Source organism: Genypterus blacodes, unplaced genomic scaffold (assembly GCF_046128005.1).
Source record: "Genypterus blacodes isolate CSIRO-AG114 ecotype Tasmania unplaced genomic scaffold, CSIRO-AGI_Gbla_v1 ptg000107l_1, whole genome shotgun sequence".
NCBI classification, from domain to species: domain Eukaryota; kingdom Metazoa; phylum Chordata; class Actinopteri; order Ophidiiformes; family Ophidiidae; genus Genypterus; species Genypterus blacodes.
In genome coordinates, this window is record NW_027466911.1 from 1,682,388 (window position 1) to 1,696,971 (window position 14,584).

Here is a 14,584-nt window from a genome sequence, read left to right on the forward strand (position 1 = left end):
AGAGGGAGGGAGAGAGAGAGAGAGAGAGAGAGAGAGAGAGAGAGAGAGAGAGAGAGAGAGAGAGAGAGCCTCAGAGAGAGAGAGCCTCAGAGAGAGAGAGGGAGAGAGAGAGAGAGAGAGAGAGAGAGAGCAGAGCCTCAGAGGGAGAGGGGAGAGAGAGAGAGCCTCAGAGAGAGAGGGGAGAGAGAGCCTCAGAGAGAGAGGGGAGAGAGAGCCTCAGAGAGAGAGGGGAGAGAGAGCCTCAGAGAGAGGGAAAGAGAGAGAGAGAGCCTCAGCCAGGGAGAGAGAGAGAGAGAGAGAGAGAGAGAGAGGATGCACTACTCTCTCGCTCTTCCTCCTCTGAGAAACCTTTCGCTGTATGGCAACAACACACACACACACACACACTCACACAGGGCTCCTCTCCTCCTCTCCTCCTCTCCTCCTCTCCTCACACACTAGAAGCTTGCGAGTGTTGCAGCACCTCTGAGCCGCTCCTGTTTCTCCCTCGAGCCCTGAAGCCTGTATGGTAAAGATGGTGGTGCTGGTGTTAGTGGTGGTGCTGGTGGTGGTGGATGGTGCCGGTGGGGGGTTCACGTTGCTATAGGCGCACGGTGTATCGAGCCGGGGAGGGAGCAGAGCCTCATTTGCATGTGAATCAACAACTGCGTGGCCCACAGGTGACAGAAATAGAACAATGGCCGGCCCCGGCTATAAATAGGTCAGGCGAGGCGAGGGGATTGGAGCAGCATTGATGCGTTTAAAAATACCACAACCAAACACAGCTGTCTTCTTCTGCTCCTGCCAGGAGGCATGTCTCCTGACTCCCCTCTCTGCAGATGGAGCCTCCACTCCTCCTCCTCCTCCTCCTTCTTTCTCCTCTCCTTTGTTGAACCAATCTTTCTCACTCCATCTCTGTTTGTCTTCACGTTCTTTTTAAGGGTGTAAGGTAAGCGGAAAAAGAAACCGTCAAATAAAAACCAAACCTGAGCCTCTGTGCAGATTGCAGATTGCAGATTGCAGATCCAGGTCAGGTGTTCGGCCCCCTTTTTCACCACCGCACGCCCGCACGCCGAATTAGAGAGATATTTTTGTTATTCAAGGTGGAAATCTGTGATGTAATTGTGAACAAATAGGCCACGGAAGGATTGGAAGCTGCTGTCGCTGCCAAACTGATACATGCAGCGGTACAGGGACTCAAAGTAGACAACAGCTAAGTGCAATTTATTAATGGTTTCTGGGGTAAATCAACATAATCAAAAGAGTTTATTTTGAAAAATCTGCATTTCATGTCAAAAAGAATTGAGGCCAAATTTGGGCTTTTGAGATCAAATATTATGGTTAGAATTATGGATTTTATATTTATATTTATATTATATCTGAACATACTTTTAATTTTGATGCTTAAGTATAGAAAGTATCCAACTTCTATTTGTCTTTAACGATTGTTTGTGATGTCCTGTGGAACATAGCAGGAAGAGTCTCCCTGTCTTTGACATGCAACAGACAGAACGGGACAGCAATGAAATCTGCATGTGAGACAAAGACGTGTTAAATGAACACAGTGTCGGTTTCAGACTCTGTTACCTCACTCCATTAGCAGAGTGTGGTGTGCTGCGCTGTATGTGTCGGGCTGAGTGTGTATGCCGGGCCAGTCGGTAAGCATGCTTTCAAGCTTGCCAAGGAAAGCCGACTATAAGATGCCATAACAGCGTGGTCAGGATTACATAAACCGCTCAAACGGTGCGGAGACCCTCTCAGGGTTTACATATCCCGTTTCCGTGAAACAGCATCGATTGTGTATAATGGCGGATTTGAGAAGTTACAAGCAAAACACTTTGGAGACGGACGGGTGAGGACTGCAAGGCCGTCTCAATTAACATAAGGCTACGTCGCTCCCGGCCAAGATTCCGAAGTCAATATAATCCCTCTCCATCCTATAAAAGTGGAGCCAAATGTTCTATCTGACCGCTGATGCAGGGCCTGGGTTTGCGGCCAAAGCAGCCTGTGCCTTTAAATTTTTCATCTTCCTTCATAATTTGACCTGTCCCCCAGCCAGGGGCGTGGAGCCAGCGCAGCTATTTTTAGGTCCTGAGCTCTGACAAGTCGACTAGAGAGACACAGAGAAGGAGTTTTACTGTGTTGTTTCAGCTGGACAAACATTTAACCCCTCCGTCCTTTTCATTTTTCGCGCGACAAAGTAACCTGGGGGGGGGGAATGCGCCGCTCGCAGGCTCGGGGTGTGTTTCTCCATATAGTCGCTTCAGTTTGTAACCAATCAAATCCTCCCTCTGTGGCGATCAATTCAGACAAACCCGCAATCTTGGTGAAGGCCGCTGTGTTATCAGCCATCGGCGCCGCGTAGCGTGTTTTGGTTGAAGGTAGTAACAAGCCTCCGCGTCAGACGTAATTATTTGTAAAGACAGAGAGCTCCATCTGTCACAGTCTCTGTCAGGCCAGACGAGCTCAGAGCCTGCGGCCTGACCTCAAGAGACGGCAAGTCATGGTGAGTCAAAAGAGGAAGTGAGCGTGTCACATGAATGACATTTTTAATGACAATGGAATCCCTATTTATAAGACGTGACAGGGCAATCTTGTCTCAAACCCCAAATTTAGCAAAAGGTCAAACCGAGCCTCCTCATGCTGTTGTCACTTTCCGGAGACAATAAAAATACCACTTGTTGCAAATACCGTTTCCTTGTGCCGTCGACCCTGAATGCTGATATCGTACATGAGCATCTACAATGGAAGCGTATGTGGAAAAGAACACACAACCTGTCCCACTGCTCCCCTTTAAGGGACATTTCAATTGGACACATTAGCAGCGATTAACCTACACTTTTTATTTATAACTAGCTTCCTGGGGCTGATGAGGGATTGTGGGATTGGAAATAGCTCCGTCCAATAGGCAGGGTCCAGTAAACCTGCAATGTGGCAAGCCCATTATAGCTCCGACTGCGTCACCAGCGGCCTTTGTCTACTTTAGTCCTATTAAAGCATTTAAGTGTGAACGTCAGCATCCGTGCTGGAGAGCCACTCTGCCCGGCTCTGCAGGGTCGGGGCTCGACTGTCTGTCACCTCCCTCATATCAAACGCAAACGCCGTGTGTGTGTGTGTGTGTGTGTGTGCGCCTGTGCCTGTGCTTGAGTGTGTGCATGTGTGTGTGTGTGTGTGTGTGTGTGTGTGCGTGTTTTGACATCAGAGCAGAGCGGTGGATATCAGAGATGAGGGAACAAGTGGGCCAGACCGCTGAAGTGCCCTTAGCACTTTCCAAATTCAAATGAAAGGCTATTATAGTGTGTTTCACAGCAGACAAAGCAGAGGGGTCAGCTCGCTCTCTCACACACACACACAAACACACACACACACACACTTGAACACGAACGCGCACGACTGTTCCTTTCTCTACCTCGTCAGGTTAACTTAGCTTACTGGAATTGCAAATGACAACAAAGTAGTACTTCCTGTCACGATACTCCACGGCTTTCCGTTCTATTTGCAGAGCCTGTAGTCATAACCTGCAGACTTGTTTTCTCGACCAAAGAAGCCTTCTCACATTACCACAATTACTGTACCAGTTCCAAAACAACTCCCTAGTACTGTGGCTTAATCACCATGGCACTACTGCCTTCTGACACACTGAGCATGATGAAACCCAGCAGGGAGGCAGCCTGGAGAAGGAAGGGAGCTGAACTCAAGTGTTGCAACACGAGGGATGGACAAACACGGCTCCTCGGAACTAATTTGATCTGACCAGAAAATGTTTTGTTCCTGTTAATAGTTAGCTGAGCCATGCATGGGAGGGAGGGGGGGAGGGAGGGAGTGGGGGGATGAGTCAGCCATGTTTTGTTGTTCCGTGTCGTTCTTTGAACTTCAAAACCCCCACGGATCTCAGAGGAGCGGTTATTCAATGTCAAACAAACTTGTCAAAATTACTTGAACTTGTCGGAGTTGAACGTTGCGTGTGATTGACGCACGTTCATGAAAGTGTTCCGTTTTAATGAATTTAATCCGTGTGACTGCCTTACCTGATGATTCAACACTTGTACCCCCCCCCCCACCCCCCCCCCAGCTCCCTGCCTGCGTGTGTCGATGCAGGTTTCATCATGCCCCCCCTGGGAGGATTGTTGGCGGATGTGATCATCGTCGTGTTGCTCCAGTCAGAGGGGACGTTCCTCCCGGGAGAGGGGCTGCATGGTAACAGCAGCCTCTGACGTAAACCGCCCCCATTCCCCCGAGCCTCTTCCTCTCTAGTGGCGCTCCTGTAACTTGGAGGGCAGCCCTGGCACAGGAGGGAAATTACCTCTCCACACCAATTACCTCAGTAGCCACCATCCTACTTACATCAGCCCCTGATGAGTCACCAGCTCTAACTGTGCAAGAGTTTTGACAACTGAAGCTGTGGCTCCCGCACCGCTGCCGTCGCTGCCCCAGTCTCCCCTGTTGGTAAAGGAGCAGCCGAGCTCACACACGCTACCTGCCGATGGCCGCGGAGAAACATTTGTCACTTCAAACAGCCCGTTTTCTCTTTACCTCGTGGTCTCGTCTCATAAAAGCACAAATGCACTAGAACTGTTGATTTGATAGTAAAATCCAATTAGCTGCTACATCTGGACACGTTATGGGAGTGTGTTTCCCCACTAATGATTTGGGCACTCTTGCTTTTATTGGGTTATTCTGTCTGGCGTCCTGTGGTATTTCCTGTTGGACTTTCAGGGTGATACAGAATGCACTTAACAGGTCGGATCAAATAACACGAAAAAGCATTTAAAGCCAGCAGTGTTTGGTACTTAATCTTGAAACAGTGCCAACAGGGTTTGGTAATGCAGCTAGGAAGGCGATAACACGGAGCCTGTGCAGCCTCGAGTCTCCGCCGCTGTTGTGAATGAAAGAAAGCGAAAGAAATGAAGAAGAAACACCGTGATGAAAGACGATGGTTCACTGGATGTGGCTGAGATGTGAAAGGCAGGCGAAGCCCCGACGGAGCAACATAAAGGCCAAAAAACAGAGTTTCAAAGCATCCACTTATTGTGTACCGACCTTGAGGTCAGTTTTCTGTCTAACTTTGAATAGGTCCCTGATGCTGTGCCTTCATCTGCTGCCACTGGCTTTCCAAAAATAGCCGCACGGCACAAAGGAACAGTGGAAACAGGGGGGCAGCTCTCCGTGTTCTGACTGATCAATGCGCTCATCTCGGCTGGAAACCATTGATTCTCTGTCTCTATCAAATTGACCATGTTGTTGTTGTTGTGCAACCGCCCTACGACTCAATCACCAGGAGCTCCTCTGTGGTCCACTTTGCCCCCTTATCAAGACCCGTTACTCAAAACAACACGCGCTATTGATCTGCTAATGATATTTCAACACTCTTATGCTTAGAAGTGATTAGAGACCCTGGACAAAAAACATTAAACAGGAAGCAGACTAGGATATGAATATGTGTAGTTAGATTAATACTACTAATGTACAATACTTCAATATTTTCTACAGTAAAAAGGTGCCTTGGCGGTTCAGGCTTCCGGTTGAAGTTCAGTTCAGGGACACGCACTGAGTCCACATATCAAATAACCCAGAAAGTGTTTTACAATCTTTCTAGAAAGTTTGTCAATGGCCTTTAAAGGAAACCAAAAAGAAACTCCATTCATGCATTCAAAAGGCCCAGCGTTCAAAAAAAGTGGAACAGGAAATCGAGTTTACTATGGGAAGGGCGGGCTGAGGCTTATTGTCCGGGGCCATTTCCACCTACGCCATCACTCCTTCTGCCCGACCACAGTACAGTGGCAGCATTCTCCTGTGGTGTCTCAAAGGTCCCGCACACAACAATAACTCTGGAAAAATAGCTCTTCCTCTGATTATTAACGTTGTGCTATGCATACCAGGAAATATCCTACAGAGCAACACCCCCCCCCCCACACACACACAGACACACACACACACACACACACACACACACACACACACACACACACACACCACCACCACACACACACTCACACCCCGAAAAACAATGTTAATGCGTGGGGCTGCTCCATATGCATAAACCTGGAGGGGTTCCAGATGTATTTTTAAACGCCTTGCTCGGGTGACCTTGACTTTCTGGCTCTTATTACAGCATCAGATTCATAAATGACATTCCTCCACCATAGTATCTATATTCACCCTGATGAGCGATCATATTTTATGCTGCCCTGTATGTAGGTAAAGATAGCGCTCCGCTCTGCAATTCCTATGAGAATGAACCGAGTCCAACAGCTCCATAGTTCATTTTCTTCCCCTGAGAAGCCGAAGGCAAGAGTTCAAGGGTCACCGATGCTTTCTTGCTTGGAACAGTGACAAAAACGATCCACCCCCCCTCTCTCCACCCCCCCCTCTCTCTCTTTCTAGTTCTGTCCTGTTCCAAACCCTCGGAGCAGCTATATTGACATAAGAAAGTTGTTGGTTTGTGTCTAAATTTTGCCAGTTTGATCAGCGTGACGGTCGGAAATCACAGAAGTAACCCAGACGGCAGCGGCTTGTTATTGTAGGCCAATGTCCAAGTGGGGTAAAAACCCTCATGGATCCTTCTGCAACAGCGCCCCCTGCAGGCTGACCAAGACCAGGAAACAAACATGCAGCTGTAGAGTCTAAAAACATGACACCTTCCACGGCGCACTGGAGGGAAAACGCCTCGTGATTGGTAATATCTACAACAAGACGGACTCCGAATGACAAAATTAAACGTGTGCGAGAGGAAATGGGCTCAAACTCACACATGCATATCGGCACACGCGTTCGCACACATGCACAGGACCTCAAATAGCAACGCCACCACGCTGCGCTTGGGAGTGGCTGCAGCGTTTCTGACCTCTTCCTTTCATCTCAGAACCGCTAAAACCGCGCTGAGTTTCAGTACCGGCTCCTCCCCCTTTCAGCAACACGTGGCCTGACAAGCTTTGGTCGTGTTTGATGAAACGTGCAAAAATTAGCAAGAGCAGCGTATCACAGCTATTCAATCTTCCCCAGAGTTATCAGTGAAATCCCGCTGACTCTAGTTTTTGGAGTTTTGGAACGTCAGCTCCTTGTGATAAAAATCCGAGGAAAAAAAATGTCATTTAATTTATTGAGGACCTGACTTTTAAAATAGAGCCAATAAATGAGACAAATGCAGAAATACATCAAAGGCTCCATGACGGTTTAGGTTGTGCTCAGTGAGACTAAGTGATGTGTAACTGTGGTGTAGGACCTTTATTCTGCCACTTTAAAATACATACAAGCCACAAGTCACTCCCACTTTTCCAGGAGCTCGTCGCATTTGTTTAATAAAGATCGTGACTCGGCTAGGCCCCGCCCCCTGCCCCAGCCCCGCCTTCCACCACTTCACTGTTTAGAAAAGTATAAAATCCGTCAAGAAGCTTCGCTGAAATAAAAAACGGACAAACAAAGCGAGCCGAAGAGGAGAATGTGGAGTCTGAACCACAGCTTGTCACCTCAAAGGGCCAGGGTTTGGTTATGGAAACAGATGGGCCCGTAACCCTCTTTCACACCTATCTAACCACAGAGACCTTTAGGAGGGGGGGCGCTGCTCTTATATCTTATATCCAGCCAGTGTGTCCAATCCCTGTGTAATTCCCGGACCCGTTTGTTCTGCGCATTTCACGGCAAGTTCGGAAAAAAGGGGTTGCGTCCGAGAACCTCCCACAGGCCTGTAACTCACAGGGACGGGGCTGGGAAGATGTGGCAGGTACTCGCACATGAAAGGTCACAACAAAGAGGTGGTCAGTGTTGAGCCCCGGCCCGGTCTGAGGCCCCCCAGAAGCTGATGGGGGTTGGCATGAAGTGACAACTAATGGGTGTGTGAAGTTTGAGGTATATGTCTGTTTCTGCCATCAGGGGGAAAGGAGGGCCCCCACGCTGTGACTGTAAGGTGACAGTCTGTCCATCAGGATGGAACATTCCAAGACCTCTGGGGGTTGCAGCTCATTCATCATGAGCTTCAGGGATTTCACCATGCAGATCTGACAGAGCGGGATGGCATGAGTGTGTCTGAATGGACACGCTGACAGATAGACAAGTACACAGGCGAGACAATGCATACTTCAGCTAAAAATAAAGCCCGAAAAATGTCTTTTTTTAGAACGGGTCTACAGCGTTCACATAACATGAATTTCAGATTGCAAACAGAAATGTAAAATATGATCCTGGTAGCTGTAGCGTACGTGTAAGAGGCAAAACCCCACAGCGTATTAATCTATCTTAAATACTCATGACAGCAGCCTTAATCTTAACATTCTTCATCCACGTCGGAGACCTCTCAGAGACGTGAATGATTCATCTCTCCAGCTCTATTTGGACAGGAAGTGAAAACAAATGGAGGCAGGTCCCCCCAGAGAGCTGGCGGGGGCCTGCAGCAGAGCCGGAGGAGCGGCGCTGAGCTAAACCCCGCCGAGCTAAAACCCGCCGAGCTCGCCGTCTCAGCTGCGACAGGAGCCAGAATCCCCCCGTTGGACCACTGCTGTCCTCCCACCGTCCACACAGAGAGGGAAACTATTCCACCTACTCCTTTATTCACTGACAGCTCCAGACTGCAACTCTCCACCATTATCTTTGGTGCTTTGGTCGACTTGAAAATGAGTTAAAAATAGAAGACGTGACCACGGGAGATGTTGATTCAGGAGTCCAATAACAAAGCGGAATCTACGCATTTGGGTTTGCGTTGAATAGAATTTGCATTTATTTGCATGGTGGATTCAAACCAGACGCCACCAAAATTAGCAGTGAAATGGAGGGAAAGCTTATATAAGGGAATGATTCTGTGACACATGAGCTTCACTCAGGTTGTCTGCACAGTGTCTGCTGCACAGCCGCACTCCTGCAGCGGCCAAGAACAGCAGAATAAATAAAAGTGTGAACGTGACTCTTTTCTTTTTCATGACAACACGCAGAGATAAAGCCCAGAAATGGACTCCACATGGTGCTGCTTAACCTCAGAAACACGTAGAGCTCACACAGGAGAGCTGAAGTCCTATGCCCCCCTCCCCCCGAACAAATGCTAAGTTTTTGGTTAATTTCTCTAAAATGGAGGCAATAATGAGTTCACAGTCATGCAAAAAACTCTGCGAAAAACTCACAAACACACAAAAAGTTGGTGTGTGTGTGTGTGTGTGTGTGTGTGTTCCAGAAAGACTCACACTGAGATCTGAGCTGTATGCGCTAACAGTGGCTATCATCAAAGCTCACAGCTTCCTGACCATTCCTGGGCGGCGCGCAGCTTCCTGTCACATCACCTGTCACAATCTAACAACACGTCAGGCTTTATTTTCAAATAAATACATTAATACATTTAAAAAATATATAGCCTCTGTTTCCATTGTTTCCTGTGGGTTTGTGGATGTGAGAGTGACGTCGTTCAGCCGTTCATATCGCTCCTGAAGCCTTTTGTTTTCTCCTGCGTCACATGCAGATTAGTCGAACATAACAAAGAACAGAGCCCGGCACCTTCCTGTGGGCATCAACAACACTCATCCTCCCCCCAAAAAACTCTGACCCAAACCCATTTTTCCATTCTGAGAGAAAATGTCAGGCCTCAAACTCATCTCACACGGCGAGAACACAGCGGCCAAATATAGCTCCCCTCCTCCTCCTCTCATACATCAGCACCGACCAGTTTCGTCAGCGGCGGTTAATTTTGGCCGACCGCCATTCAGTCACTTACTATTAAACATCATAAACTCTGAAGAGAAAATTATAACCGAGCAACGCACGACGGCGTACACTGTTGCCTGGTAACCTAATGCCATGTTGGGGCTTTGTCTCTTTGTGGGAAAGGAAAACACTTAGAGCCGGAGCCAGGAATAGATCCTGAACCGCACAAATAAAGATCTAAACGTGTCAACAAAACATGGCCAACATGCAGATGAGAGATGAACCCGTGTTTCAGGAGAAATGAAAGCTTCGGTGCGCTTAATAAGACAGACAATTTGGTTGCTGTGTAGAATTATGTAGAATTCAATTATTATACTTAACTGAAGTGCAAAGTGAGACATGCGGTTCTTTCCCCTACAACATCCTGCATGCATGAGCTCCACTCTTAAGCTGCACAGGTCTGGATTGTGCGGCGATCACATTCATATCCATTAGGTCTTATTTCACATTTCTAGTTCCCGTGGTTAGACTCCACTTACGGTGCAATAACACCCTCCAAACCTGATCGCACAAAACTCAAGTTGTGACATATCCTCACTGCCAAACATGTAACGCTTGGTGTGTGTGTGTGTGTGTGTGTGTGTGTGTGTGTGTGTGTGTGTGTGTGTGTGTGTGTGTGTGTGTGTGTGCGTGCGTGTGTGTGTGTGTGTGTGTTTTTAAAAGAGCGCTTTATGTGTTATAGTGTTTCATGGCATTTCCTGCTGCAGTGATGTAATTGTAATAAATATCCATATAACATTTAAATGTGTGTAAAGTGTGATTTACAATGTTCTCCAATCAATAAGCTTAAGTGGAGATCATTGGAGAAGTTTCAAATGGGGGAACGTATAGAAAATGAAAACACTCAAAGCAAATAGGCTTTCAATGATATACTGTACTTGTAACTGTATATGGACATGATTATATATATATAAATTTATATACACACACACACATGCAGGCCTCCAGTTATTCGAGGCGGAAGACTGACTCAATCGTTTTTGTCATAAATTTCCTCCACTGACACTGAACACCCGAGTCGTTCTTTGTCTCTACTGGAACAGCAAATTCCTCTGCGACGACTGCCTACTTCACACTGTCACGTTCTGTCAAGGATGACACACACACACACACGCACACACACAAACAAACGCAGGAAACAAAACCGCGGTGACAAAGTGCAATTCATCACTTCGTTTAAAAAAAAAAACGGAGAATCCATTGTAGTCTCTGCAATTTGCCTCGCTGCCTCCTCTTATGTCATCTCTGCTGAGGCGTCTATAGAATGTATCTACTGGTAACAAAATCTGCCAGATATCCGCAATAACAGGGCTCTATACTTAATATGCATTACCGTGGATGTCATGAGACAAGCTGCTCCTGATTACTGCTTGGCAATTGTATAACAGAACATGCTGACTTATCAGGTCCGCTGAATAATTCACAGACGCCTGCCAAGATTTGCTCTATCGAAAACATTTTGTCTCATTAACACGTTCGTTGGTACTATGAAATTATGTGTTAGGCTAAGTGTAAGGTGCTGTTAAAATGACTTTCTCTCCCTGACACTGCTCAGATGGTACCTGCCCCCTCAAGCCATCTGAGCAGTGCAGACATCTGTGAGCGTGAACCTGCCAAGAACAAGTCTGATGCAAAAAGAAATATATGAAATAAATCAAAAAATATCATAAATTTCCTCAAATGGAAAGATGGCTGAAGGGTCATTTGGAAAAATGGCTGCGGAAGGCTTTTATGTCCAAGTGTGAGTCGTGTTTTTCTTCTGTCGCCGTCTAAGTGAAAATGTGGTGTGTGTACCCTGGAAGGACTGCGGTCGCTGTGTTTACCTTTGCTGCCCGGAGAAGATTGAAACGCTGTGTGACACCTGTGGAAACAGCACACGTGCAAGGGGGGCGCCCTGCTTCCAAACGTACCAGACACCTGCTGGAGAGTTCATGCTGGACTTGACCTCCAGCAAAACAACAACAGCAGCGACAAGATGAGATGAAGTGTTGTTTAAGTTTTCACTTATCTCTCTCGCTCGCTCGCTCTCTCTCACTCATCCACGCCTGGCCTGCTGTCTTTTTCACTTCCGTTTCTGCAACGACAAAACGTAACGTGAAAGAAGTTGGGAGTCGTTCGACGTTAGCATTCTGAAACTGCCAATAATAACAGTAACTAAATGTGCATCTGTAAGAATTAAAATTCAGCATTAAGTCAAGATTTCCAGGTTTCAGCTGGAGTGTGTTAGCTGACGTGTGATGGAGTTAATATTGATTCAAATCCTTCACACTTTAGCCACCTTTGGGTGAGATCATAAGTGCTCTGTTCTATTTATAGACTGGCAGCTGCGCTATAATAACCAGCAGGTTGGAGCTAATATAAGGATGTGAAAGCGATGATGAGGTTAGTATATTAGCTTTAAAAGCCTTTAGGTGCTGGAGAAAATGTCACGGGGTGCACCATCAGTCTGCCCCTCTGGCTGTTGTCCAGACAACGCTGATGTATATATAATAACAAGAGAAAAAAAGGACAGGAGAGGCCGTGTGGAGTGTTCTACCTCCGTCTACCTCGGGTTTCAGGTTTAGCAGGTGTGCTGTTGAGATCAGGAGGAAGTGCTGATGCGTCTAACTGAAACTGAGGGTGAGGACACAGGGAGCTATATTTAGTCTCGGCTCGGTCCAAAAAACAAGGCGAGGTTAAAACCCTGGAAGGGGGAGCGCTTTCATCCGTGTCCTTTGATCGTCTGTGAAAGAGACGAGGAAATGTCCATCCCCACTAGATCTGCTCCTCGCCCACATCAACTCCATCCAGCCTGGCCCCTTGTGGAATAGGAACCACTAATAATTACAGCAACCACTGAATGTCCTGAATGATGATGATGATGATGATGATGATGATTGAGTGGCATGATAGCATCTAGAGACTGCAGTGTATCCATGCCTGTACCATGAGACGATGCAGAAAAACATCATAAGAGTCGAAACAGTGCCATCTACTGGTCAAATCATTGATTGCTTCACATGGTTCACAGCTACAGTTTACTTCCATCACTCATCTCTGGATTCTGTGTATATAACCTCATTAAAGTAAATTCATATGTAGAGTATTGTATCGTATTAGGTTTTATGACCAGAAAATAGAACTTTCCGTATTCTGTGGTGTCACATGATCATATTTAAGGGACTAAGGGGACGAGCTGGAGCAATTTAAAGCTAAAACAGGGTACACAGGTCGGGAACCTTCAGACCGAACGCTTTCCCGCTCTGGTTACGTAATTGCTCACTGGTGGGAAATGTGGGCAGAAGAAGGAGCTGCTTTTATCTGCACGGGGAGCAAGGCCGGCACGATTAGCACAGATTATATGCAGATTTGTCATCGTCATAAATCTACAGCTGTCCACGGTCTCACATTTTTATTTGTCACTTCAAAGCATTCTTCAGTGCCTCTCCTCCGTTTAGTGTTTGGCCCGGTGGACAAATGTCTTTCTTATAGGAAAGAACAAAGCGCCTCGCTCGTCTCTTTTCACCTGTTTCCCACATCACTGCTCATCAAACGCTGCAATGTGTTTGGATGTTCACACGTCTCTCTCTCTCTCTCTCTCTCTCTCCCTCTCTCTTCAGTTTGGACCTGTTGCCCTGGAAATGAATGCCACAGGAAACTAAATGCATTGCAACCTGTTCTTCCTGGTGTTTAGATGTGCTTATGACGTGACATTCACACAGACCATGAGGGGAAACACTAGGACAGGGGTGTGGATTTATTTGGCCATTATTCTGTGGTTGTCTTTGCAGCAGGTCTCAGGAGATTTGGTGGGAAACGCTGAGGTGAGATTTCTTTTTGCCACTGTCCTCGCAACAGCTGGGAACGACCCAATGGGTGACATCGCTTTCATCCCCGGGACCTCAACTGTCCAGCTGTTTGCCATCCCTCATTCTGACGGCTGCGTAGACAGGGGCACAGCCCAGCATCAGCTCGTCTGACGCACAATCCTGCATGCATGCCACTGTAGCCGTCTGGCCACGTCGGGCAGCACAGCTGGCACCTGAACCCTGAAGACCCGTGTCATTTCTCAACAAGTTTTAGGTTTGTTAGCTGAAAGAATGTCATTTGTGACCGTATACACAAACAACCACAAAGGTCCCGCAAACAAGAAGGGCGTGACGACGTGGGGTCAGGGTGCAGGTTTACTAAGGGGTGGAGATCATTGAGGTATGTGAACAAGCATCTGTTTTCTCCATTTATGCATTTAGTACTTTCTCTTCTCTTTTACCTCCTCTTAATTTAATTTGTGGGAACCCCCTTTCCGCCACAGTTTCCCCAGTGAGAAAACATTCCAGCTGGGGTTACTGTAGCCTCCAGGAAGCTTAGGGACAGATCCAGGAGGATTACCCCCAGCAAAGGCGAACAACCCACCCAAAATAATCAGCATAACTGCCACAACCTTTCCCTCTCCCCTCTCTTTGTGTGCAGTGCCTTGAAATGTGACACTACTCTGGAAAGTTTCCTGGTGAGCATAACCTTCATTCTTTCACAAGACCCCTGCTACCTCCCTCAATAACAAAATTACTGTAATGCTTTTGTTGGAGTATAATCAGAGGCTCCGGATTCTTTATGTGACAAATAGTGATGGTAAATAGACACAATTACATTATAAAACGTCACTGAATTGTGAGTAGTCAACAGGATGCAGCTGCTCTAAATGTAATTGTGTTAAGTTCACAGGACTCTCCCTTTGTCATAGATCAAAAGCAATTGTTGTAATTAATTTGAATCATTTTCTACCCTTTACAGATGGGTGAAGGGAGTGCAGCATTCTTATTCGTCACACCAGAGGGCGACATTGCGCCACATTTTGAGCCTCAGTTAAACGAAACCGTTTGACTGAGGCTGTTTATATACATATAAAAACTGCGTAAATAAAGATGATGTAAATTCATTCATCTCG